The sequence below is a fragment of the Hylobates moloch genome, unplaced genomic scaffold (assembly GCF_009828535.3).
Source record: "Hylobates moloch isolate HMO894 unplaced genomic scaffold, HMol_V3 SCAFFOLD_12, whole genome shotgun sequence".
In the NCBI taxonomy this organism is placed as follows: domain Eukaryota; kingdom Metazoa; phylum Chordata; class Mammalia; order Primates; family Hylobatidae; genus Hylobates; species Hylobates moloch.
Genome location: NW_026652287.1, coordinates 22,016,395 through 22,044,292, shown reverse-complemented (window position 1 = coordinate 22,044,292; position 27,898 = coordinate 22,016,395). Strand labels below are relative to the sequence as shown.

The 27,898-nt window shown below is 43.0% G+C and overlaps 2 long non-coding RNA genes across 2 annotated transcripts; one reads left to right on the top strand and one right to left on the bottom strand.

Annotated features, from left to right (window-relative positions):
- Nucleotides 1–649: 649 nt before the first annotated feature.
- Nucleotides 650–1,498, top strand: LOC116477928 (uncharacterized). The gene is made up of 2 exons (XR_004250685.1): nucleotides 650–746; nucleotides 1,233–1,498. It is a non-coding gene; the product is annotated as an uncharacterized LOC116477928 (long non-coding RNA).
- A 5,510-nt stretch (nucleotides 1,499–7,008) lies between these two features.
- Nucleotides 7,009–18,907, bottom strand: LOC116477927 (uncharacterized). The gene is made up of 3 exons (XR_004250684.2): nucleotides 18,803–18,907; nucleotides 18,625–18,713; nucleotides 7,009–7,705 (listed from the first exon to the last, which is right to left on the bottom strand). It is a non-coding gene; the product is annotated as an uncharacterized LOC116477927 (long non-coding RNA).
- Nucleotides 18,908–27,898: the final 8,991 nt, after the last annotated feature.

Genomic DNA, 27,898 nt, shown 5'->3' with positions numbered 1-27,898 from the left:
TCTAGACTCCTATGCTATCCTTTTACTACAGAGCAAACATCTACTAAAAGGGACAAGTTATTCTTCTCTAGGGGGATATTGAATTAAGACCGAAAGCCTAGAAACTTCCAGCTTCTCTCTTGCTATTCCTTTCTCCCCGTAGACTGCCCCTGGCTCCTGGGAGAGGAATTCAGATTAAATCTCATGTCTTCAGTGTGGATTCCCAAAATTGAAGTCTGCTCTTTTTTAAATTTTTTTTTTTTTTTGGTAACACTTTGTTTTTCTCTTTCAGGGCACTTAACTTAGTTTTTAGTTAGCTATTTTCATTTATTTGTGCGTTAGGGATTTGTCTCTTTTACTGTAATATTGGCTCCATAAAGGCTGAGGTTTTTGTCTGTCTTTTTTGCTGCTGTAGCCCCAGCACCCAGAACCGTGGCTGGCACACCGTAAATTCACAGTAAAAATGTCAAGTCAATGAACAATCTTGACTTGGCTAATTGATAGGGTTTGGCTCTGTGTCCCCACCCAAATTTCATCTCCAATTGTATTCCCCACTTCTCAGGGGAAGGGCCTGGTGGGAGGTGATTGTATCACGGGGGCGGACCTCCCCCTCCCCCTTGCTATTCTCGTGACAGAGCGCTCCTCACTTCTCTCCCTGTCTCTCCTGCCACCGTGTGAAGAAGGTGCTTCTTTCCCCTTTGCCTTCCGCCATGATTGTAAGTTTCCTGAGGTCTCCCAGTCATACTGCTGGTTACGCCTGCGAAACTGTGAGTCCGTAAAACCTCTTTTCTTCATAAATTACCCAGTCTCAGGTAATTCTTTATAGCAGTGTGAGAGTGGACTAATACGCTAATACATTTCCTCTTTCTGAAATTGCATGTGCACATTTGTTAAAAAGTCTGGGTAAAAACTTGGTTTGAAATTCTTGTTTTGTGGAGTGGGTTTGATAAAAGGATACATGCTCACCACAAAACCTGCGAGGAAACCTAGGGAAACCAGAAATTCCAAAAAGAGATCCCTGGGAGTGGGCCTTGAATTGCACCTGGCTTCCATCAAGGTCAGCCTTGGCCTCAACAGGAGAAACCCATCTATTGCGAGACGCGGACTCTGCTTGAATCCGGGTCCTGCAGCTGAGAGAATGGGCTGCATTTTTTTTCTCGGCTCCTCTTACTTTCTGAAAAGGCCTCCCGCAGATCCATCTGGCTGCCTCACCCCCAATGACCTTTCCATCCTGTTCCTTTCCAAATTCCCAGGTGTACTTGTTTGAAATGTATCTGGCCCAGTCGCTGAGCGTCCGCGCTGCATTTCTCCAAACTGTCCAGCAGGGGGCGGTGCTACTTTAGGGCTCCGCGCAGCCACGGCTTCCCGCTGGCGAACGAAGGGCGCGGAATCTGGAGAGGGCGAGGGACATCTTTCCTCCCACCTGTCCCCCGCCAGGCCTGCCAGACCCGTCTCATCCGTGCTGCTGCTTCTGAAAATCAGAAGAGTGAGGATGAAATAACGTCTTCATAAAGGAAAACCATTTGCTTGTTTAGATTTCATTCATTCATTACTCAAATATTTACTGAGCTCCTACTGTGTGCCAAGCCTTGTTCTATGCCCTGGGAGTCAACAGGGAACAAAACAGACACCAATTCCAATTCCTGCCTTCCTGGAGCAGTCCTTCCTGCTGGGGGCCAGTGGGCAGGAGGTCCTAGATGACAAACGTAATAAATAAGCAAAAGGCCTAGGAGGTTAGAAGTTGATACCTTCTATGGAGTAAAATAGGAAAATAGAACAGGGTAAGAGGGAAGAGAGACAGAGAAAAAAAGGAAGAAAGAGAGAGATAAACACGATTTTTTTTTTTTTGAGACGGAGTCTCACTCTATCACCAGGCTGGAGTGCAGTGGTGCGATCTCGGCTCACTGCAACCTCTGCCTCCCAGGTTCAAGTGATTCTCCTGCCTCAGCCTCCTGAGTAGCTGGGACTATAGGTGCGCGCCGCCACGCCCAGCTAATTTTTGTATTTTTAGTAGAGACGGGGTTTCACCATGTTGACCAGGATGGTCTCGTCTCTTGACCTTGTGATCCGCCCGCTTTGGCCTCCCAAAGTGCTGGGATTAGAGGTGTGAGCCACGGTACTCGGCGGATTTTTTTTTTAATATACTTTATTGAGACAGGGTCTCTCTCTGTCACCCAGGCTGGAGTGCAGTGGCACCATCATAGCTCACTGCCGCCTGGAACTCCTGGGCTCAAGCGATCCTCTCACCCTAGCCTTCGAGTAGCTGGGACCACAGATGTGTGCCACCATGCCCAGCTATTTAAAAAAATTTTTTTTAAATAATAGATAATGTCTCATTTTGTTGCCCAGGCTGGTTTTGAACTGCCAGCCTCAAGCCATCCTCCCACCTTGGCCTTTCAAAGTGCTGGATTACAGGCGTGAGCCACTGTGTACAGCCAAGACACAATTTTAAATCGAGTGGTCAGGAAGCCTCCTGGAGAAAATGACATTTGAACAAAGATGTGAAGAAAGTGGAGAATATTTGGGCAAAAGCGTTTCAGGCAGAGGAAAGTTCCAGGGCAGAGGCCCCGAGGTGAGACTGTGCTAGCAGGTTATTTAGTTTTTAGTTTTAAAAAGTGCAAAATAATATCCATTTACTGTGGGAAAATTAGACATTTAAAAAATCACTTCCTGTCCCTCTACCCAGAAATAACTGGTAACATGGTGGTGTATATTTTTAAGCATACACACATACATATATGTGTGTGTGTATTATATGTATTTTTTTTTTTTTACAAAAATTGGGGTCATACCATCATACGGTTTCATAACCACTTATTTCCCTAATAATATAACAAGGCAATCATTCCATGTCAATAAATATTGATCCACATCATTATTGAAATGGTTGTAGAATGTTCCATCTCACAGATGTTCAGGTTTTATTCAACCATTCCCCCACTAATGGGCATTTACATGATTTTCCCAATTATAAATAGCTATGCAGCCACCGTTCTTGTAGAATTTCTACACTGTCTGAGTATCCAATTGTTTCCTTAGGATGCACTTCTAGAATGGGAATGTTGGATCAAAGGTTGTGCACTTTGCTCAACAGTCTGTGAGGCCTGCGTGTTTCTCAAGCGGGTTTGGGAGGGTTTCAGGCGGACCCTAGAGCAGCCTGAGAACGTTCCCTTTGGCAGGAAATCACCTTTTCTGAAGAGAAACGAGTACCCTACTGCATTGCCAGGGCTTGCCTCTGGAGGGCTGGTCGTTTGGGTAATTTTAATTTTCTTCTTTATTCATTACTATATTATATTTTCTGTATTGGACATGCATTGCTTTTTGTATTAATTTTTCTAACAAAAGCAATTTTTCTTGTTATAAAAACCAAACACTAAGAGAAGTACATACAGTAGAAAGAAAAGGCCCACATCTCCCCAAAAGTTGCCAGGGTTCATTTGGTGTGTTCACCTGCTAGACATGGTTCAGCTCCTGCATAAGTTTTGTTATGAGAATTTTCCCTCAGTAGGAAGAAAATACTGTCATAAAAATAAAAAATTTAAATAAAATTAGTGTCATGTTACGCATTAAAAAAACCTCCAAACAGGCTCGTTTAAAACATGATTTCTATTCCTTGCTTCCTTATTTTTTAAAAAAAATTATTGATTCTTTTATAGAGAGAAGGTCTTGCCACTTTGCTCAGGCTGGTCTCAAACTCTTGGGCTCAAGCGATCCCCCAGCCCTGGCCTCCCAAAGTGTTGGGATTACAGGCATGAGTCACTGCGCCTGGCCCTTGCTTTCTTCTCTTAACAAGACAGTTGTCCCTTGGCATAAGTGGAGGATTGGCTCCAGGACCCCTTCATATACCAAAATCCTTGCATACTCAAGTTCCGCAGTCAGCTTGAAAAAAATCCACGTGTAAATAGATCTGCATAGTTCAAACCTGTGTTGTTCAAGTGTCAACTGCCTATCTTAGAAATTGTTCCCTATAGGGGCACATGGGCTGCCTTGTTCTTTTTTCTTTTTCTTTTTTCTTTTTTTTTTGAGACAGGGTCTTGCTCTGTCACTTAGGCTTGAGTGCAGTGCTGTGATCATAACTCACTGCAGCCTCGACCTCCTGGGCTCAAGTGATTCTCCTGCCTCAGCCTCCGGAGTAGCTGGGACCACAGGCACGTGACACCATGGCTAATTTTTTAATTTTTTTTTTTTTTTACTGTTAGAGACAGTGTCTCACTATGTTGCTCAGGCTGGTCTTGAACTATTGGCCTCAAGTGATCCTCCCACCTTGGCCTCCCAAAGTGCTGGGATCACAGGCATGAGCCATCATGCCCAGCCTGCCTTGTTCTTTTTAATTGATGCAGCAATTTTCATTATGTAAAGATCACGTGGATTATTTATTTGATCCCCTATGAATGGATAGCTGGGTTGTTTTGCCATTAAAACAATGACACATGGAAGATCTCCATGCTCTAGTGTACGACGAGAGCAGGACCAGGCTTAGCAGAGCTGAGAGGGCCCACGGCCTCCATCAGGCTCACCTCTCAGCTGCATGAGTACAGTAGCTCAGCTAGCCTCTCACAGCCTCAGTTTCCATATCTGCCAAATGGGTACAATCACAGTTTCCACTTCACGGTTTTGTGAAGATTAAGTGGCCAACGTTTATAAGTGTGTGGCACAGCACTTGGCACATTGTACATTCTCAGGACATTGTAACTAATATTTCTGGTGGGTATTTCCATCATTATTTCATTTCCATGAGTGGCTAGCTTGAGAGAAGTCCAACTGTACCCATTTTACAGGTAAAGAAGTTGAAGAAAAAGGCTACACACAAGCCAGGTCACCTAACCCATAACCTATGCATGGCAAAGAACTTGCCCAGGGCTGCACCGTGTTCCCCAGCCCACTAGCATCTCCCTTGGTGTCATTCCTTGCCTTGATGAAAGATGGGAACTGAGACCTTGGGCCCATCCCTGACTGCTCTGAGCCACCCACTACTTCACCTTCAGAGGAGGGTTTCAGACGAGCTGGCCTCTGCCCTTTCAGCCTGAGATCCCACCATGATTGACCCAAAACATCGGTGTCCCCTAGAGTGTCAATGTCACATCCTCGCTTGGGAAGTCCCTGCTCTCCTGGGGGCTGGGGAGGTAGATCATTGGGGCGGGGCCCCTCCACCAGCCTCTGTTGCTTGGCTCTGTGGGTGCACGAATGACCTCATTGTCAGGAAAGCTGAGATGTGAGCCCCTGGCACCTGCAGGATAGCATCTGTCACTGCCTTGAACTGAGCTCCTAGCAGATCTCAACACAGAAGGGATGCACAGGGTTGGTTCCTGGGGAGGTGGAGGTGGGAAAGACAGGCAAGGAATTTTCCTTATTAAAAATAGCTGCCTTTCTTTGAGCGCTTCCCATGTGGTGCTCAGTTAAGCCTTGGTGTAAATTATGCCATTTAGTCCTCGGGCCAACCTTGAGAGATAGGCACCATTATTACCACCCTCATTTCACAGATGAGCGCACTGAGGCTAAGTGAGGTGCTGGGACTTGCTCATGTTGAGGGGGGTGGTGGCCGTGGAATGTGCCACTCTCCTTTCAAGAAAGCACCTCTTTCCTCAAGGTGTTGGTGACAGCCCCCAGCGCCACATCTCCAGATTGACATGGTGTCCATTGACTGCTCCCAGCCAATGACTGGGCACAGTCGGGGTGGGAGAGCTGGGTCACGCCAGCCCAAGACGGGGACAGGCAACTCTTGCTCTGGGCTCCCCATCAGCCTGGGGACTTTCTCAGAGCTGTACTGCAATCTGAGGCTCCTCCTCCCGTCTTTCGTCCTTATCATTCCCGTCTCCCTTCCCAGGTGTCAGACCAGCATCAGGATCTGAAGGCGTTCCCCCTCCTACTCTCTCCTCTTTATCCTTTTCATTTTCTTTTCTTTTCTTTCTTTCTTTCTTTTTTTTTTTTTTTAGAGATGGTCTTACTCTGTCACCCAGGCTAGAGTTCAGTAGTGTGATCATAGCTCACTGCAGCCTTGACCACCTGAGCTCAAGTGATCCTCCCATCTCAGCCTCTTAAGTAGCTGGGACTATAGGTGTGTTCTACCATGCCTGGCTAATTTTAAAATAATAATAATAATAATTATTATTATTATTATTTTGTAGAGATGAGGTTTCGCCATGTTGCCCAGGCTGGTCTTGAACTCCTGGGCTCAAGCAATCTACCTGTCTTGGTCTCTTAAAGTGCTGGGATTACAGGTGTGAGTCACAGTGCCCAGCTCTTTCTTTTTTAATGTTTTTGTAGAGATGGGGTCTCACTATGTTGCCCAGGCTGGTCTTGAACTCCTGGGTTCAAGCATCCTCCCACCTTGGTCCCCCAAAGCACTGGAATTACAGGCGTGAGCCACCGTGCCTGGCTTCCCCTCCCCTTTATCCTTCATTGGTATCTTCCTCAATAAATCTCTTGCAAGTTCACTTCCACCTTGGTGTCTGCTTCCCAGAGGGCTGAACTGGAACTCTGAGGGAACTAGAATTTGAATTCAAATCTTTCTGAGACCATGGTCTGCACTCTTCATCACTGTGCTATTTGTTAAGCTTAAAGCAAAGGCCTAGGTTTGAGGACTCTCCAGAGAACCAAGAAATGGCCTCAGTAACAACAACAACTATTAACAAGACTGTCTTCTGCCCTGGCTGAATCATGTAATGTCATAGGAAGGGTCCTCAGATTAGTGTAAACCTAAGCAAGTCACTTATCTTCTGGAAGCCTCAATTTCCCAGCTGTGAAAGGAAGATGGCAATGGTACCTCCCTTGAGGGTTGTTACAAAGATTAAATGAGCATAGAGAAGAATTGCAATAGAGAGAACAGTGCTGCCAGCAGTTGAAAGGGACGCACCCCCTACACACACACACACACACACACACACACACACACACACACACACCACAGCCTCTATACTTAGGGCTAAGCCCAGGCATTGTGGACATGATGGAAACCCCAAGAGATCAATTAGGATCATCTCTGCCTGTAAACCTCTGATAATCTGGCTTAAACATAATTTATTTCACAAAATAAAGAGTTCGGGGCAGGCAGCTCAAAGATATGCAAAGCATCAAAGAAGCTACCAGAGACATCAGTTTCTTCTAATTTCCTGCTTCATTTTCTTAGGATATGAGACTTCCTCGTGGACACAAAATAGCTGCTGCAGCTCCAGGCCACACATCCATCTTCCAGGTAGAAAGAACTCACTAGGAAAGGCAAGAAGAAAACTGTTCTCCCTTAACAAGAAGCTCCCCAGTTTCAGCTTTCTTTGTGGGGTGGTGGAGAGGCAGCATTCAGAGAACCCAGAATCAGATTCTGCTTAGAGAAGGTTGGCTTCTGGGGACATCTTTTGATCATGTCTGCTCAATGTCACCATCTTAAGGCAGGAGGAAGCAACAGAAAACAGGGAAGCAGGTGTCCCAGGGGGAGCCCAATGCCATGGAAAGATGGGAAAAGAGGTGGTGAATGAGATCCCGGATTCTTATGAACTTTATCTACTCCACTTGCGCAGATGATGGAGGATTTGAGGAGTGTCGGTGAATGCTCTGTGTGGACTGGACTGGGACCAGACTGGGACTGGAACTCTCTAGGGAGGGCAACTTTGACTGAGGCATCTTTAGGGTCTGCCACGTCCTCAGCAGATGTTTTTTGATGTGCCTTGAGATCCTCAAATGAGAAGAGCAGTGGGATTCTTCCCTCTCCAGCCAGGACCACATCTGTGCTTTTCTGTAATTGTGGGAAAAAAAAAAAAAGGTCTTCTAAAATTTCCTGATGGAATATATGCTCATAGCCCCGAAAAAGAAAAAAATAGATGAGTGTAAGGAAGAAAAAAATTATCTGGAGTTCCACTACCCACAAATGAGCATGGTTAACATTTCTTCTAGACTTCTAATGTATTCAGACACATGCACTCTCCGCCCCCATACTGTACATATTGTCTCTTAATCTGCATCTTTTTCACTTAAAATATGTCATGCACACCTCGGCATGTCAATAAATATAGAAGAATGTCGTCCCTTTTAAAGTTTGCATAGTCCACGGTTGTGCCAGCATTTATTTACGAACCTCCTCTTACTGGGGGTTGTAGGTTGATTTAAAATTTGTCTGATTATTAGCCATCCTCTATTGCTTGCCCTTATATCTATTTTATCTGACTAATGTTTTATACTTAATTCCTAATAGTGCAATTGGGGGGTCATGGAACTTTTTAAAAAAAGATTTCATGCATAGAACCAAACTGCCTTCCAGAAAGATGCTAATTTACACGCTCAACAGCTATATATGATATTATCCCACACACCACTAAAACTGCTCACTAGAGAGATTGGATATATTTCCAAATTGGTTTTTAGCCATTTTTATTTCTCCTCCTCATCCTAATTCTTCTTATTTTGCATTGCATGTTTCTATCTTTGCCTATGTTTTTAAAAACTGGCAATATATAGCCGTTATTTTTGCAAATATTTTTCCCGTGTTCTATTTGTCTTTGAATTATCTTGTTTATGGTGGTAAAATACACATAACATAAAATTTACCCTTTAAACCATTTTTAAGAGTCCAGTTCAGGCCGGGTGCGGTGGCTCATGCCTGTAATCCCAGCACTTTGGGAGGCTGAGGTGGGGTGGATCACTTGAGGTCAGGAGTTCGAGACCAGCCTGGCCAACATGGTGAAACCCTGTCTCTAATAAAAATACAAAAAAAAAAAAAGCTGAGTGCAGTGGTGCATGCCTGTAATCGCAGCTACCTGGGAGGCTGAGGCACAAGAATCCCTTGAACCTGGGAGTGGAGGTTGTAGTGATCTGAGATCGTGACACTGCACTCCAGCCTGGGCGACAGAGTGAGACTCAAAAAAAAAAAAAAAAAAAAAGAGTTCAGTTCAGTGGCATTAAGTACACTGACACTGTTGTGCAACCATCGCCACCATCCATCTCCAAAACTTTTATCACCCAAATTTGAAACTGCACCCATTATAACAGTAACTCCCCATTCTCCCTCCCCCAGCCCCTGGTAGCCCTTATTCTACTTTCTGTCTCTATAATTACTCCAGGAACCTCACATAAGTGAAATCATACAATATTTATCTTTTTTGTATGTCTGGCTTATCTCACTTAGCATGATGTCTTCAAGTATCATTCATGTTGTAGCCTATGTCAGAACTTCCTTCCTTTTTAAGGCTGAATAATATTTCATTGTGTGGATAGACCACATTTTTGCTTATCCATTCATCCATCGATGGACACTTGGATTGTTTCCATCTTTTGGCTATTGTGAATAGTGTTGCTATGAACATGGGTATACAAATATCTTTTTAAGTCCCTGCTCTCAATTCTTGTGTGTATATACCTGGAAATGGATATCTTTAACTTTTAATGTTGTCTATGACTCTTTTTGGTATGCAGAAGCTTTACATTTTAAAGTACTCATCTATCAATATTTTTCTTATTGCTTTGGCTCTGGGTTCATTTCTATACTATTTTTAGAGACCTCTAGGTAAAGGTTCTATTTATTCATTACTGTGTAACAATGTACCCCATAACTTAGTGGCTTGAAATAAATAATAATCACTTATTTTGCTCGTGAATCAGCAATTTGAACAGGACTTAGTGGGGTCAGCTTGTGTCTGTTGCATGGGGCTTCAGCTGACACAGCTCAATGTGGGTGGGAAGATCCACTTCCAAGATAGCTCACTCACGTGGCATCTTGGTGCTAATCATTGGTTAGGAGCTCAGCCAGGGCATTAGACTGAGAACTCTGGTTCCTCTCCATCTGGGTCTCTTCAAAGGCTACTTGGGCTTCCTCACAGCATGGTGGCTGGGTTTCAAGATTGAGCATCTCAATAAATCAAGGCAGAAGTATATGGTATTTTTGTGACCTAGCCTCAGAAGTCACATGGTAACACTTTTACTGTACTCCACCAGTCAAGAAAGTCAGAAATGCCAAACCAAGCTCAAGTAGGGATGGGACATAGATTCCACCTCTTCATGGAGGAGTTGCAAAGTTCTAGAAGGGCATGTGGGTTGGGAAATACTACTGCAGACATTTTCGGAAAATATAATGTGCCAAGCTCACTCTCTGGCCACAACAATTCATATCCATTTCACATGTAAAATACACTCTTCTGAGACCTCCCAGGAGTTTCATCCCATTACAGGATCAGGTTTAGTATCAAGGTCCAGGATTTTATTATCTAAATAGGTCCAGGCCCACATGATGCTCCTCAGGTATGATACTTTGGGGACAGCTCTTTGAGTACCTTTCTTTTTGACCTGAACATCTATAAAGTAAAGAGCAAGTTAACTGCTTCTTACACACTCAACATGCAGTCATGGGTCAGGCACAAGATAACTATTATAGGCACTCACATTTAAAGAGGTAGAAAATGGGAGGTAAATCACTGGTCCATAGCAATTCTAAAATCCAGCCGGGCAAATGTTGCTAAGTGTTGCCAATTCCTTGACTGGGATTCATGATTGTTCCCTAGATATGATTCTGAGTCACTGTTATTTTCCGTAAAGTACAGCCATGTTTGCAGCTGAGGGTTTTTCTTGGCTTGCTTCTTACCTATAGAAGTTTGGAAACCCAAAGACCTCATTTTATTTTCTATTCTCTCTGTTACTTTCAGTTCAAGCAGGCACAGCTTCCACCAGAACAATTCTATTAAAAACATTGTGTGTTTCCTACAAACCTTATCAAGATTCATGCCATTAAAGAAAAGCCAAAATCACAAATCTCTTTGAGATAAGCCCTTTTCTACCGTGGGTTCCCATTGAGATCACTGTAGATCAATGCCTTTAAGATCTTAAAAAGGCTTGTCATGTAATGGAAAGTGCCTGTAAGGCATGGCCTTTAGATCCTTAGAGAAGCTTTTCTCTACTGGAAAGGTTCTATGAGGCACTGCCATAAATCTTTCTTGTGTCTTAAAGGAACTTACAATCCCACCTGAATTCGATATTTGGTCTGAGGCCCTTCCTTTTTTTTTTTTTTTTTTTTGATGGAGTTTTGCTCTTGTCACCCAGGCTGGAGTGCAATGGCATGATCTCAGCTCACTGCAACCTCCACCTCCCAGGTTCAGGAGATTCTCCTGCTTCAGCCTCCCAAGTAGCTGGGATTACAGGTGCGCACCACCACATCCAGCTAATTTTTTGTATGTTTAGTAGAAATGGCGTTTCACCATTTTGGCCAGGCTGGTCTTAAACTCCTGACCTCAGGTGATCCACTTGCCTTGGCCTCCCAAAATGCTGGGATTACAGGTGTGAGCCACTGCACCCAGCCACGTCCTTCTTTTTCCTTGTTATGTCTCTCACCTCTCCATTTTCTAAGTCAAAGTTACTGAAGTAAAATTTATATACAGAAAAATTTGCCCTTTTTAGGGATATAGTTCTGTAAGTTCAACAAATGCCTACAATTATGTAACTACCATTACAATCACCCAAAAAACTTCCCTTGTATACCTTTGTAGTCATTTCTATCACCCACCCAGCCCCTGGCAGTTCCTCATTTATTTTCTGTCCCTGAAGTTCTGCCCTTTTCAGAATGCCAGATACAGGGAATAATGCAGTATGTGAGTAGAATCCCATTGCGTGGATATTCCATAATTTGTTTATCCATATTGGTGGATATTTGTCTATTACAAATAAAGCTGCTATGGACATTGATGCTTACAAGTCTTTGTGTGGATATATGTTTTTGTATTTGTTTGCTATGGGTGCTATAACAAATCACCACAAACATAGAGGCTTCAAACAACACAAATTTATTATTTTATAGTTCTGGGGGTCAGAATTTTAAAATGAGTTTCACTGGGATAAGATCAAAGTGTCAGCACAGCTGCAGTCCTTCTGGAGGCTCTAGGAGGAATCTGTTCCCTTGCCTTTTCCAGCTTCTAGAGGCCACCTGAATTTATGGCTTGTGGCTCCTTCCTCCATCTTCAAAGGCAGCAATGACCAGTCAAGTCTTGTCACACGATGTCACTCTCACACTCACTCTTCTGCCTCCCTCTTTCACTTATAGGGACCCTCGTGATGACATCAGACCCACCTGGATAATCCAGAACACTCTCTCCATCTCAAGATCCTTAATCTAATCACATCTAAAAAGTCTCCTTTGTCATGCAATTTAACACGTTTACGGGTTCCAGGGATTAGGGCATTGACATCTTCAGTGGCCACTATTTTGCCTACCACAGCTTTCTTTTCTCTTGGGTAAATATCTAGGAGCAGAATGGCTGGATCCTGCAGCAGGTGTTTAACTTTTTTAAAAAATTGCCAAACTGGTTTCCAAAGAGCTTGTACTATCTTACATTCCCATCAGCAATGTACAAGAGTTCCACTTCCTCCACATTCTTCCCCAGCATTTGGAATGGTCAATATATTAGATTCCATGGGTTGCTGTAATGAATTGCCACAAACTGGGGGTCTTAAAACAAGAGAAACGTGTTTTCTCACTGCTCTGGAGGCTAGAAGTCTAAAGTCAAGAGTCAGCAGGGTTGATTCCCTCTGGAGGCTCTCAGGGAGAGAGCTTCCTTGCCTCTTCCAGCTCTGGTGGCCACAGATATTCCTGGGCTTATATATACATCACTCCAATCTCTGTCCCTGGTTTCACATGGCATTCTCTTCTCTGTGTGTCTCTGTGTCTTCGTGTGGCCTTCTTAAGGACAACAGTCAGTCACTAGATTTAGGGTCTATCCTAATCCACTATTACCTTGCTTTAACTAATTATCTGAAAATATCTTATTTCCAAATAAGGTCACATTCTGAGGTTCCAGTGGACATGAATTTGGAGGGGACCCTATTCAACCCAGTATAGCCAGTCTTTTAAATTTACCATTCCAATAGGTATGTAGTGGTGTCTCACTGTGGTTTAAATTTGCATTTTTGTAATGACTAATAATGCTAAACATCTGTTCATGTCTTTATTTGCCATCTTGTTTGGTGAAATGTCTGTTCAAATCTTTTGCCCATTATAAAAGCTGGGCTGTTTATTTTATTATTGAGCCTTGAGAGTTCTTTATGTATTGTGAATACAAGTTTTTGTTTTTCTTTAATTCAGATGTGTAACTTGCAAACATTTTCTCTCAGTCCATAGTTCGCATTTCCATTCTCTTAAAAGAGTTATTCAAAGAGCAGAAGGTTTTAATTTTGATGAAGATCACTTTTTCAATTTTTTTATGGCTCATGCTTTTGATAGTGTGTCTAAGAACATCCCCTTTGCCTAACCCAAGGTCACAAAAATTTTCTTTCTTCAGGAATCTTTGTAGTGTTGTATCTTTACATTTAGATCTATAAACTGTTTTGAGTTAATTTTTATATGTAAGATGTAGAATGCCTGCTCTCACCCATTCCTATTCAACACTGCAGTGGATGTTACAGCCATTTTGATAATGCAAGGCAAAGACATAAAAGGCATTAACATTGGAAAAAAGGAAGTAAAATTTGCACATGATATGATAATCTTTATATAAAATCTGATGATTTTCTAGTAATTGAGAACAGGTAATTGAGTTTAGCAAGGTTGCAGGATACAAGATCATTATACAAAAATCAATCGCACTTCTAAATACAGTCAAGAACAACTAGAAATTGGAATATTAAAACACAATACCATTTACAATAGCATCAAAAGTAAAAAGTGTCACGGGATAAATCTGACAAAAAAATGATGAAATACTTCTAGACTAAAAACTACAAAACACTGCTGAAGGAAATTTAAAAAGAGCTAAATAGGTGGAGAGATATATCTTGTTCATGAGTTGGAAGACTTGGTATTGTTGTGATGGCAATTTCCCCCCAAATTGAACTATAGATTTAATGCAATTCTGATCAAAGATCCCAGAAGCCTTTTTTTTTTGGTAGAAAGTGACAAGTTTATCCTAAAATTCATAAAGAAAGACAAAGGACTTAGAAAGCCTTTGAAAAATAATAAAGTTGGAGAACTAACACTATGTGATTTCAAGACTTATTATAAAACTACAGTATTCAAGGCAGCATGGTATTGGTATAAAGACAGGAATATAGATCAATAGAACAGAATACAGAGTCTATAAATAGATCCATACATAAATGGACAACTGATTTTTGACAAAGTTACAAAGGTAATTCAGTGGAGAACAGATAGTCTTTTGCCTACTTTAAATTGGGTTGCTTTATAATAACACTGAGTTTCCTTTCAAAATTGAGTTTTGAGAGTTTTTTTATCTTCTTATTTTGGAAACCACTCCTTTATAAGATATGTATTTTGTAAATATTTTCTCCCAGTTTCTTGTCTTTTCATTTTCTTAACCAAGGCTTTGAAAGAGCAGAATTTCTAAATTTTGATGAAGCCCAATTTATCAGCTTTTTTCTTTTATGATTTGTGTTTTTGTGTCCAACATGAGGAATCTTTGCCAAACTTAAGTCACAAAGATTTTCTCCTATGTCATCTCCTGAAAGTTTCATAGTTTTAGGTTTTACATTTAAGTCTATGATCCATTTAAAGTTAATTTTTGTACAGGGAGCTAGGTATGGGCTGAGGGTTGTTTTATTTTGCATATAATGTCCATTTTCTCTAGCCCTCTTTATTGAAAAAGACTATCCTTTTTCTATTGAATTGGCTTTGCACCTTGGTTGAAAATCAATTGACCATATACAAGCAGGTCTATTTCTGGATTCTCTATTCTGTTCCATTGATCTGTGTGACTATCCTCTCACCAATACCACACTGTCTTGATTACTGTAGACTTACTTTATAGTAAGTCTTGAAATCAGGTAATAAGAGCCTGAGGCCTTTTCTCAGTTTGAGAAGTTTTTGCCATCTAGAGAAGCTAGGAACGAAAAATAATTTTGTTTTCAAGTCCAGCAGGTCCTGGCTCCTTTATATTTAATAGCTTGTTTTAGTTCGTTTCTTTCCTTTTACATTTTATCATAGGTAGCAAGAAAAAGCCAGATAACACTTTTAATATTCTGCTCTAACAGTGAGTTCACTGGATACATGTTTTCTTTCTATGTTACCGCAGGTGACAAACTTTCCACCACCACATAACTAAGATCCCCTTTCTTCCAGTTTCTAATAACGTTTTTCTTAATTCGGCACTGACATCCTTCTCAGGACTCTACAAGCTTTTAGCATGTCCAAGGCACTGCCGGGGTCTCTGATGCGTGGATCTGGCCCAGAGCCTCTTGCACAGTTACAGTCAAATGGAGCTGGTGCTGGGCCAGCAGGGGACAGCTGGGTGTTCCTGGGCGTCTCTCTTCATGGAGTCTCCGGGCTCTCCGTGCAGTCACTCTGCATAGGCTAGTTCGGGCTTCCTCACAACATGGCAGTCTCAGTTTGGCCAGATTGCTTACATAGAGGCTATAGGCTTCAAGAGTGAGTTTTCTAGGTCACAAGGAGGAAGTGGCACCATCTTTTCAGACTTAGCCTTGGAAGTCACCTATGGATGGAAGCCACTTCCACCATACTCTATTGCTCCAGGCAATCCCAAACTCACCCCAATTCAAGGAGAGGGGACACCGACTCTTACCTCTTCACAGTAGAGTGGCAGAGTACTAGAAGAACATTTGAGAATAAGAGATATTTTGTGGCCACCTTTGGAAAATACAATCTACCACAATAAGGAAAACCCCTCATTTAGGAAAAATTGTTCTTAATGCATAATTTTAAAAATCTCTCATGTCCCATAATGATTTAATGCATTTCCTCTTTTGTTGTTCTTGAAGCTTCCTCTGGGGATTTAGCTATCAAAACCAGAGGTATGCTAGAGGTAGCTCACACTGGCTCATGAAAGCCAATTGTTAAACTTTTAGAAATTTGGCAAGCTAGTTGTTAAACAGCAATTATTTTAAATTAAATTATATAACAGTCAAAGAGATTAAATTAAAAACATATAATAAATGATGCACTACTCATCACTTTCTGATTATTTTATAAATTTTGCTATTATCTATGCTCTTGAGATTAAAGTCTATTGTATCTATATGGTGGAAATAATGTATAATGGTGGGTCACTCACTGTGCCTCTATTTCCAGCTTCACATTCAGTGACTCTATCTTGTTAACTTGAATCTAGCCATGGTGGAAATATTTACACCATGAAAATAGACAGATGCTACCAATCAGGGCTTTGGCTGATTGTCTGGACCTCAGAAAGAAATGAAGAAAATGTTACAATACAGATTAAATTTTAAAGTGTGTTGTGTTATACCCATTACATTGTGAATAGCAATAAAAATTGGAGTAAATATTCTTCCAGTATTAAAAACTATTATCCAATTTAGCAAAGAAGTTGATGGCTGAGTGAAGTTCCAACATATGTCTTCATTGTCTCACTTTCATTTTACTCATTAATGGAAATGAAAAATCAGCCAACATTCATGTTGGAAATACACTCACGGTTGGGGTGCAACTCCATTTGTCAAATCATGGTTGGCTTGCAGCCCAGACAACACAGAGAGACCCTATCTCTAAAAAAACTTTTTAAAAAATCATTAGCCAGGCATGGTTGGTGGGTGCCTGTAGTCCCAGCTACTGAGGAGGATTGCTTGAGCCCAGGAGTTTAAGATCAGCCTGAATTATATCAAGATCCCATTTCAAACAAATGAAGGAAGGAGATCATGGTTAACTTGCAATTACAGATAGATAATGGCTACAGAGCTTGGCAAAACTAAATGAAACTTTATTATTATTTGCAAATTTTGCACCACACATCCTTTAAATCAGTAAAATTCATCACACAAAAAAGTATGTATGTACATGCATACATGTATACATTTTTTAAGAGATGGGATCTTGCTACGTTGCTCAGGCTGGTCTCAAACTCCTGGCCTCAAGTGATCCTCTCACCTTAGCCTCCCAAAGTGCTGGGGTTACAGGCATGTGTCACTATGCCTGGCCTACAATTTTTTTAGGACAGCTGGCTGCTACTAGCCTGCCACTGATCAAAACCCACCACTGAAAGAATGACAGTTTTCATTTACTGAGAAGTTAGTGAATGTTGGAAAATAATAATAGCTAATATTCATTGTGTGCTGTTCTAAGCCCTCTACATGTCTCATCACATTTAATCCTCACAAGAGCCTGCGAGGTGGGTACTATTATTATTACCATTTTCAAGATCAAGAAACTGAGGCACAGAGGGGTAGAATAACTTGCCTAAGGTCACAGAGCTGAAAAATGACAGAGCCAGGATTTAAAGTCATGAAGACTGAATCCAGAGTCTGTGTTCTTAGCTCCTGCTCTGTGCTGTTTCTCCAAGGGTAGCATGCTATCTTGGAAAGTCATAAAATAATTGTAACGATTCTACTGACAATAAAATAGCAAATTTTTGGCTGGGCGCAGTGGTTCATGCCTGTAATTCCAGGACTTTGGGATGCTGAGCTGGGTGGGCTGCTTGAGACCAGTAGTTTGAGTCCAGCCATGGGAAACATGGTGAAACCCTGTCTCTACAAAAAAAAAAAAAAAAATACAAAAATTAGACAGGTGTGATAGCACACCCCTGTAGTCCCTGCTACTCCCGAGGCTGAGGTGGGAGGATTGCTTGAGCCTGGGAGGTTGAGGCTGCAGTATTCTGTGATTGCACCACTGCACTCCAGCCTGGATGACAAAGCAAGGCCCTGTCTCAAAAAAAAAAAAAAAAAAAAAGCTATTTTTAAAAAATCAGTTACTTCCATTGTGTCAGGCTCTGTGCTAAGAGATTTGCATGTTCTGTCGTTTAACTTCCAAATATACAATTTCTGCTACTATCCCCATTTTACAGGACAGGAAAATGAGACCCACAGAAGTTCAAGTCACCAGGCCAGTTATTGTTGGGCTAGGACTTGAAGCCAGGTCTGCCTGAATTTAGGGCCTCAGCTCTTTCCCACACATTTTTAGCCCAGAACCAAGCTGTTCATAAAAGGTGTGCCTGCAAATAGGAAACCAGAGAGCACGGGCCCTCAGAGAGAGCTCTGAACCCCATCTTCGACCTTGAACCTGTCCTTGGACCAAACCTGTCTTTGGGAGGTCTGCCCATACGGATGAATCTGGAGCAGAGGCCGGGCTCAGCAGGAGAGCTTCACAAAACTGAGATTCAATGAAGCAGAGCCCCGTTTTAACGGCTGCCCAAATCCACCCGGGGCCTTCCGTGTTCTCTTTCTCTCCAACAGCCTCCCTATGAGGAGCAACTGTAGGGACCGAGAGACAATAGCAGGCTGGGCCATGGGGAGGGGAAAAAAACAGGATCTCAGTGGAGATGGGGAGGTCGAGTGAGGGAAGGAAGCAGCCAGGCAGAGAGGCGCTGGGCTTTATTAATTAATTGAGGGAGAGACGTAATAGAGGGTGGAATCCACAGAGGGAAAGCGGGCTCCATCTCGAGTTTATGGGTCATTTTTCTGGTGGCAGTTCAGTTGCCCCAGAGAGGAGAGCACCTCGGTCTGTCGCCTCCTGACAAGCACTAGGGGCCCTCAAGGCAAGTGGGATGTACCCCCCTCCTGGCCTGCAATAGAAAGAACTCCCTTCCCGGATTCCAGGTACGCTGGCTTTGGCCACGTGGAATGGTCATGGTGGGATGCACTGGGAACCACATTGCAGGTTCGAATCCCAACTGCACTGTGTTGGAGCTGCGTGACCCTGAGTGAATTGGTTGACCTTTCTGTGCCTCAATAACCTCCCCTGTGAAGTGGGAACAACAGTACCTTCCTCGTAGAGTTGGAACGAGGATTAAATGCTTGAAATGATGCCAGTACCACAGTGAAGCGTTCGGCAAAGGATGGGATTATTGGACCTGGGAAGGAGAAGACAGGTTCCTCAGTTTACCACGGATTCCACATGTGACCCAAATGCCAGCATGGGGGACAGAAGACGTCTCCTTACCCCCTTAGGCCTGGACAGTAAGTGGACTCCATCAATTCCACAGCCTGCCAATTTCTGGTGAATTCCTGTGTTCCTTTTCTCCTCCACGGCCTCCTTCATCTGCCATCTCTGCTCCTCCATAGGTACCTACGCAGACCCCAGAGATGTCCCAGGGTCCCTCGGACACTTGCAGCTTCAGTTTCCCAGCACTGATTGCACTGCTCTGGGGAACAGTGCCCGTCCCTCCCCAAGGGCCCATGGGCTTCTAGGAAGTGACATCCTCTTCCAGGGATGGGGCCTGTGGCTGAGGTCTGAGCCAATCAGGATAATCCCCACCCCTTGGCTACAGTGATTGGCCCAAGGATGCGCATGTGACCTGAGCTTGTTCAATCAGAATAAAGATGAATGTTTTCTACAAATTGAGGGAAGAGACTCCTTTGCTTGCTGGTCTAAAAAAAGGAATGATCTTTCTCCAGGTGCTGCTGACAGCCATCGTGTGCTGCGGAGGAAAACTGCCTGAGAATGGAGCCATTAAGGAGGAAATGGGGCAGAGAAATAAAGAGAAATCAAATCCCATCTTTTCAGTCCTGCTTCTCTCTCTCCCTCATCCATTCTTCCTAGCGGACTATTCAGTTGTGCTTTTGAAGATTTATTCTGTTTTTGTTTTTCACCTAAGACGGTTTAGCTTGTTTTTTTGTTGTTTGCAACAACTGTGTTCTAGTGGTTATTACGAATTTAACAGACTTTATACAAGATTTTGTAAAGGGCAGAAAAGTCAGATTGGACAGTGACTTTCTGCTAGGACACTATCTTGCCGGTGCCCTCACCTCTGTCTCCACCCTGGATCTCCGATTTTGTCCCTGAAGCTTCAAATTCTTTTCCTTCAATTATACAATGCAGCAGCTCTCCTTTCAGTAGTGCTACTTTGTACCCCACCCTGGGGAAGAGGTAGCTCACCTTCGAACCTGAGCTCTTGGCAAGGTCTTTTTCCAGATCTAAGGCAGTTCCCTTCCTAAGGGAGAGTCAGATGCCACTGAGGAGAGAGAAAGGTAATCGGAGGGAATGTTATGGCAGACACTGTGGTTGCCCACTAATGTAACATCCCTTCTCTTCTTCCTTGCTGTGAGGACTCTAATCTTGTTTTGGGATTTAAGGAAGGTGGGTTCAGCCTCTGGCTTAGAGGATGGGCGTGTAACCCAGTCTGATCAGCAAGGTATAAAGGTCAATTTATGGGCAGCCTGGGAAAGTTTTTCTTCCCTGATAAGAGGAAAACATAAGAGGATCTCTGTGCTCTAAGCCTCCAGTTACTTCCTTCTCAAATGCAGTTATGTGAGGATGTGATGCCTGGAGCTGTGGAAGCCATTTTGTGACCATGAGGAGAAAGCCAAGAGAATAACAGAGACACTATCCCAATGTCTTGAGTATTGTTCAGCTATGAAACTAACCCTGGAAACTCCTCGGGCCACATAGTAGATATTTTAAGTTTTGCCAGCCATATGTCTCTGTCATGACTACTAAACTCTTCATTTGTATCATGAAAGCAGCCTTTGACAATATGTTAACAAATGGCTGTGACTATGTTCTGAGAAAACTTCATTTTCAAAAATGGGCTAAGGGCCAGATTTGCCCTGTGTGCCATAGTTTGGCACAACTTGTATTTTCGGCCATATTAGCTGGATTTATGGTTACTTGCATTCAAAGCATTTCTAACAGAGCATGTATGGGCTGCCCTAGAGGGCAGTCTCTCACCCCAAACACAGCTGTGCTCACAGGCTCAATTGCCACTTGCTGGAAGCAACAGCTTATTTTCTTCTGTCTACCAACATTCATTCACTCAACAAACATCTATTGAGTGCCCACTCTGTGTCAGGAACTGTTCTGATGCTGGGGCTAAAATAGGAGATGTTGAACCCTGTCCTTGGGGAGTTCTCTTTATATAACATTGGGAATCAAGAAAGCCTTCCTAGAGGAGGTGATAACTAAGTTAGCTCTGAAGGGTGAATAGGAGTTAGGAAGATAAAGGGCAAAACGTGGGCCTGGGCGGGTAGGAGGGCATTCCAGGCAAAAGTAAGGGGGGACATGGCGCATATGTGAGTAGAAAAGGGAAAATGAGGGAAAGAATGGAGGAGAGTGAGGCCAGAGAGGTTAAATGAGACCAGATCACAGGTGAGCTGGTAGGTCACTGGTTTTCACACTGAGTGAGATGGGGCGATTGGAGGGCTTTGAACAGAGGGGGACATCAACCACTGACAGCTGCCTGGGCTAGGGTGATGAAGAGGTCATGAATAGGAGATGGCCTTGAGAGATTCCAAGGGGTAAAATAGGACTTGAGGATAAAGCAGATGAGGGAAGTGTCTAGGATGACATGCAGGGTTCTGATTCTTAACTATTTTGTTGTATCTCTAAAGAAATAGACATAGAGCAGAGGAGAATTCAGAAAATTTTATTTGTTTGTTTTTGAGACAGAGTCTCACTCTATCACCCAGGCTGGAGTGCAGTGGCATGATCTCGGCTGGCTGCAATCTCCACCTTCCAGGTTCATGTGATTCTCCTGCCTCAGCTTCCTGAGTATCTGGGACTATAGGCGCCTGCCACCACGCCTGGCTAATTTTTGTATTTTGAGTAGAGATGGGCTTTCACCTGGTCTCAAACTCCTGACCTCGGTTGATCCACCTGCTTTGGCCTCTCAAAGTGCTGAGATTACAGGCATGAACCACTGTGCCCAGCCCAGAAAGTATTTTTGAGGCCTTTGTGCAGTGGCTTTATCAGAAAGAAAGGAGCAAAAAATAGACAGGAGCTTGGGCTCCTACCTCATAATCAAGCTTTGCCTTGCATTTGTCCCAGAAAATTCACTGGATTAATTGGACTTCAGCACAACTGTCTTAATTTATAGCATTAAGTAAAATCTATATATGTTAAGATGCAAAGTGCAGGAATGTAATGGGGACTGTCACAGAGGCTGCTACATCTGCAGTATTCTTTCCTAACTGCCTAAGAGGTGTTTGCCTGAAGAATGGGGGAGGACTTGGTCTAAGAGCTATGCAGGAACTAGGAAGAGACCTGGGCCTCAACCAAAATTACATGAGAACCCCATGTGTGCCAGTCAGTCCCTGAGTCCAGGGACTATTTTGCTAACTACTAACACTCTACTCTACTAATCTATTTTAAAATTTCATTTTAATGGTAATCAAAATACTGCAGATACATTGATTTTTTTTAAAAAAGACAAATAGTCCTTATATTTGCTATGGATTGCACATGGCTGCAAGTAACAGAAAACCCAATTAACAAACTATAAGAATTGATTTTAATATTTTTGGTGTTATTCACAACCAGAGGTCCAGATGTGAGCAGTTTGCTAAGTGGCTCAACAGCATCAGGTCAGATGTTTTTCCATTTTCTTGGCCTTTCCCTCATGACCACAAGATGGCTGCTGCAGCCCCTTAAGTCATCAATCACATCTGTGTTCCAGGCAGAAGGAAGGTAGCAAAGAGTTTCCCAGAAATCCCCAGCAGGTTTCTGATTATGTTATTGGCAAGAGCTGTGTCTTAATTACCCCCAGCTGCAAGGGAGTTTAAGATGGTGAGAGTTTTTCTTTTTTTAGCTTTTCAGCCTGTATAGTAGAAAGTCAAGAAAAAGGAGGTTGGGATGGGTGTCAAGAGGTCAGTATCCACCATGGTCCCTGTTCCCTGTCCCACCTCTCCTCATCCTGAGTTCTCACTCTCCTGAAGTAATTCTCTTCCTCCATTTTTCTAAATAGAATGTTTATTCTGTAATTTCTTGATTTTTTCCTCCATTCAGATACTGATTGTCTCTCAACTATGAAAGGTAAAGATATCTTCCCTCATCACTATCCCCACATGCCACACACATGCCACACACACAAGCCACACACATATACAGTCTTCACCACTTCATATTCCAAGTATAGATTGGTGCCATTTAAATTTTTTAATTATATTTTATTTCTACTTTATGTTTAATATTTTAAAATTATTTAAGTGACAAACAGTACCTTAGGTGATCAAGATCAACATCAATAGTGATAAAACATGTTGATAATATATGTACCCGTGGTATGATGTAATGAAAATGGCACTTTATCACTGTGATCTTCCTCCTAAACACCCATAACTCAGGCTAATCGTGAGAAAAACATTAGACAAACCCCAGTTGAAGGACGTTCTGTAAAATACTTGATCAGTACTGTTCAAAACCATCAAGGTCATCAAAAAAAAGGAAAGTTTAAGAAACTGCCACAGTCAAGAGGAGCCTAAGGAAATACATACAAATAAATGCAGTATGGATTCCTGGATTGAATCTTAGAACAGAAAAAAATCATTAGGAGAAACTAAGGCAATCTTAATCACCCATGGACTTTAGTTGATAATAATGTATTGAGATTGGTCCATTAAATGTAACAAATTTCATATCAGATAGTAATGTCAGATGTTAGTGATGGGGGAAACTGGATATGGAGCATATAGGAACTCCCTAAACTATATTATTAATTTTCCTGTAAACCTAAGACTGTTCTTTAAAAAGTCTATTCAAATATTGAATTAATATTTGATGGTTATATTATGATGATTGGGTTTTTTTTGTTGTTTTTCTTGTTGTTTTTGAGAGACAGGGTCTCACTTTGTCACCTAGGCTACAGTGCAGTGGCAGAATCATGGCTCACTGCAGCCTTGACCTCCCAGGCTCAAGCAAGCCTCCCACCTCAGCCTCCCAAGGTTCAGGGATTACAGGCATGGAGCCACCATGCCCAGCCTGATGATTGTTTATATTATCACAACTGGGCCACTTCGTGTGCTATGACTATAACATTTTGTTTTTCCTAGAGTTAGCCATTGCCTCTTTTTTTTTGTCTTCTGTGTTCTTATTAATAACTCACCCCATAACTCACCCCAGGCTCTCTGCTGTTGGTATAAATCTCTCAATACATTCAAGAACATTGAGTAATTTGTCAGTTTAATCTATTTTTTGGCTTCAAGCGCTACTGCATTGTCCTAATAGTCCATTGTAATACTCCCTCATTCAGAAGGTAGCAGGGTTTTAAAACACTAAAGTAGTTTTAAATCTATCTTTTTTAAAAAAAAAATCTCAATTTTACTGCTGGAGAAGACTGTAGAATTCATCAGAGAAAGAATAGAAACTGGGCATTCCTCTAACCACTGAACAGTTCTTTCCTTCCAACACCTAGCTCCTCTTAGCACATTTCTTTGTGTATTACAGTCAGAAAATAACAGAATATTGGACTTTCTGGGGCTTTTCAGTCTTTGGTTTAGGACTCCCCCTTAGGCTGATGGACAACAATTATCATAATAGCTACCATTTCTTGCATATTGTCTGGATGCCAGGCACTGTGCCAGGCACTTACATGCAGGATCTTATGTGACCTGCATAGCAACTTACTAAATTTGTCACCTTGGGTGTGGCACACGCCCAGTGAAACACCAACCTCAGGATTATTGTTTCAACCTGCCAACTTGTTCGTTTATCTCCCTGTCTAGCCCCCTAGATGCCATCTGAGGCTTTGACGTTCTTCTCTAGGAAAGACCATATTTCCAACTTCCAGATGGAAAATGGACTGGTTATGGCCAGTCCCTGTGGCTTCCTGTGGCAGCTTAAAGGACTCATCTTGCAGGATCCTGCCCTGGGCTCCCTCTTCCTCCTGTGTGCCGGATATGATGACAGCTGTCAAGAGGGACAAGGCATTTCAGGTGGGAAGTTTTCTAGACCTAAAATGGGGATCAGAAGTCACAGCTCCAAGCACCAGAGCTTGCCCTGGGGCTGACTTCTCTTTAATCGTTTCCTCTGAGATTCATGTTTTCCCATAAGAACCATTTGAATCCTCTCTTATTAGCCTCCCTCTGTCCTGAGCACTGGCCACACCCCGTTCCTGTGTCTAAATTCTCCTGCTTCCCCAAGGGCTATTTCTTGGCTGAGGTTTATCAGGCATCAGAGCATCTACTCCACAAGGTCACATGACTCTGGCATCTTCTCACTCATGCATTTCTTTTTTAAAAAAATTTTATTTTATTTTATTTTTGAGATTGAGTCAGGCTCTGTCACCCAGGCTGGAGTGCAAAGGCATAATCTCGGCTCACTTGCAACCTAACACCACTTCCCCACTGCACCCAAATTTCCTTCCTTTAAAGGTCTCAGTGCAGCCTGAGTAGAGGAGAGAATCCGATTGGCCCAGCCAGAGCCAGGAGTCCATCTTGAGCCAATCAGCTCCAGCCAGGGTGGGGGTCACGTGATTTCCAGCCCAGTGATTTCAGGCGAAGGCGCCCAGGTCTCAGGAAGAGGGTGGTAGGGCCCAGGCTCCCATCCTGAGAGAAGCCGTTAAAATCCACCAGCATCCAGCTTCAATCTAGTGACTTTTAAATTTCTGTATTCAAATCAGGCCTCTCTCTCGGGGCATGTGTGTGGCGGAGAGTGTGAGGGCTGCCTTCCGAGTGATAAAAAAGAGATTTAATAACATTGTTCAAATGTGGGAAAAATGACACTGCGCCGTCCTTGTAAGAAGACAGGACTGCCCGAGCCACCGCTCAGCTCTGCTCAGAACTCCTGGGCCTGAGATAACATTGATTTGGGCGCTTGCATCACACATGTGCCACATGACGGATTGCTGGACGTTGACAGCATGGCTCCGCTACTAAAAACATATGACTCCATATGGAACGCCGTGGTGTGGGGTGGAAATCCTGGACGGCTCCAGGCTGCAGATGGCCATGTATAATTCACGGGATTTGTAAGACTCTGCATCTGCTCCGTTGCTCATTCTTCAGTTGTCAGACAGACATAATCCCGAGCCTCTTATTTTATAACACAGATCTGCCAACGGGAGTGGGGAGGGGAGCCAGGGAGGCAGAGCTGCTGCCAGGAGAACTCAGAAATAATTTGGGGAGAACATTCGGCATGTCAGCGAGGACAGAAGCGTGCACCGCAGGAAGCCCAGGCGAAGTTGGAAACAGGGCTGCCGGTTCCCTGGTCCCTCCCAGGAGGCCAGATCTTGAGGAGGCTTCTGGAAGGGGGTGTGCTTTGATCTTGTCTCTGCCTTCAGCTTTACCATATCATTTAGGCTCAACCTGGATCAGCCTCACGGGTGAGCCAACAGGCCAAGTGTCAGGATATTGAGGCATTTTGTACATGAAGTCAGCCTCTCTTACAGGCTGTGTCATTGTCAGATTGTCGCACTCGGTGACCAGCAAAGGTTAGAATTTTTGCACCACTACCTTAGGAAGCTTTTCCTGACTCTTCTTCACTAAATTAGGGACCTGTGGCAGTCATTGCTGGTAACCCATAGATTCTCTAGGCCCTCACTGGAGTCATCTGCACACAGTTTTGGTGCAAGCCTCCGGGGTTCTTCCATCTGCCTGGCTGGGGGCTTTTAATATTTTTTAGATGCCAGAGCTCGCTGGGTCCGCGCATGGGGACAGGCCAGAGTGCCAGGGAGTTGATGTCCCCAGGAGCAAATCTCAACCAACAAGACACAAGAGGTAGTGGCTAAACATCCCAGCTTCTCACCCCTCCTGAGGCAACACCGAGATGTGTTCTGCACAGTTTCCTAGAGGGTCCTTGGTTGGGGGGTGGTGAGATTGTGCCCTAGTTGCCACAGCATAAAGTCTGTTTAGTAACACACCCTTCAACACATATTCTCTTCCCTGTTTAACTTCCCGCATTCCCCTACCATCACTTCCTGGGATTACCTCCCCCAAATCTATACGCTCTCAAATTCTTGCTTTAAGGTCTGCTTTTGAGGGACCAAAATTAAGATAGGGACTCTCTTTCATGCTTTCTCAGACCTGGAGATTTCTTCTGCCACGACACTGATCACATTTGCTTGCCATGACTTGTTTAACTTTCTGCCTCCTCGTTGCTCTACGGGATCAGAGACTGTCTGTCTTATTCCCTTTTGTATTCACAGTGCCTGGCACTTAGTAGGTGCGTAACAAACACCTGTTGAGGTCCTCCTGGCCTCCCCACTTTCCAGCTATAGAATCTTTGGCAAGTCACTTAACATTTCTCAGCCCCATCCACTCCCTCATTTGTAACACATGGACAATAATATCTACCTCACTAGTTTGTGGAATTGCAGTGAAGATTAAATAAAAGGATGTTGGAGGAAAATCTTAGTAAATTCTGAAATGCTCAACCAAAGTAAGGACCCTACTAAGTCAGAATTTCTAAAACTGTCACTGCACTGGTTTACGTGAATCAATTTCAGATGATACCCAGAAGCAATTTTACTGAACTAATTGCATGTTTATTTGAATTAAAATAGAGAAAAAATATAAGCAGCCACTCAAACTCAGATGTATTAATTAGGGATGCATTTGGTTTCAAATAACAGAAAACTCAACAAGTAGTGGCTTAAACAAGTAAGGGTTAAATGTTTTCAGTTAACAAGATTTTTGGACTTCAACAGTCCAAGGTTGGTGCAGAGATCCAAGGACATTGCCAAAGACCTCGTCTTCTAAGGTCAGGCGTAGTGGCTCATGCCTGTCATTCTAGCACTTTTGGAGACTGAGGCAGGATTGCTTCAATCGAGGAGTTAGAGACCAGCCTGCATAACATAGCAAGACCCCATCTCTATTTAGGGAGGGAAAAAAAAGACCTAGTCTTCTAGCTTCCTTCTTTCATCCTTAGCATGAGGCTTTTATCCTTATAGCCTCAAAATGATGGCTCTACCTCCAGGCATTTCATCCTCATTCCAGGAAGGAAAAAGGGAAAGGGCGGAGGAAAAAGGATATACTATCTGAGTCTGTCCACCACCATCATTACCGCTACCACTATTGCAATTTTTAAATGAGGAAAACAAGGAGTTATCTGGGAACTCCACCCGACAGACTTCTGCCTACATTTCATTGACCAGAACTATGTTCCCTGATTACTCCTAACTACATGGGAGTCTGAGAAAGCTTATTTATTTATTTATTTATTTATTTATTTATTTATTTATTTATTTATTTTTTTTTGAGCCAGGGTCTTGCTCTGTAGCCCAAGCTGGAGTGCAGTGGTGCAATCATGGCTCACTGCAGCCTCAACCTCCCAGGCTCAAGTGATCCTCTTGCCTCAGCCTCCCAGGTAGCTGAGATCACAGATATG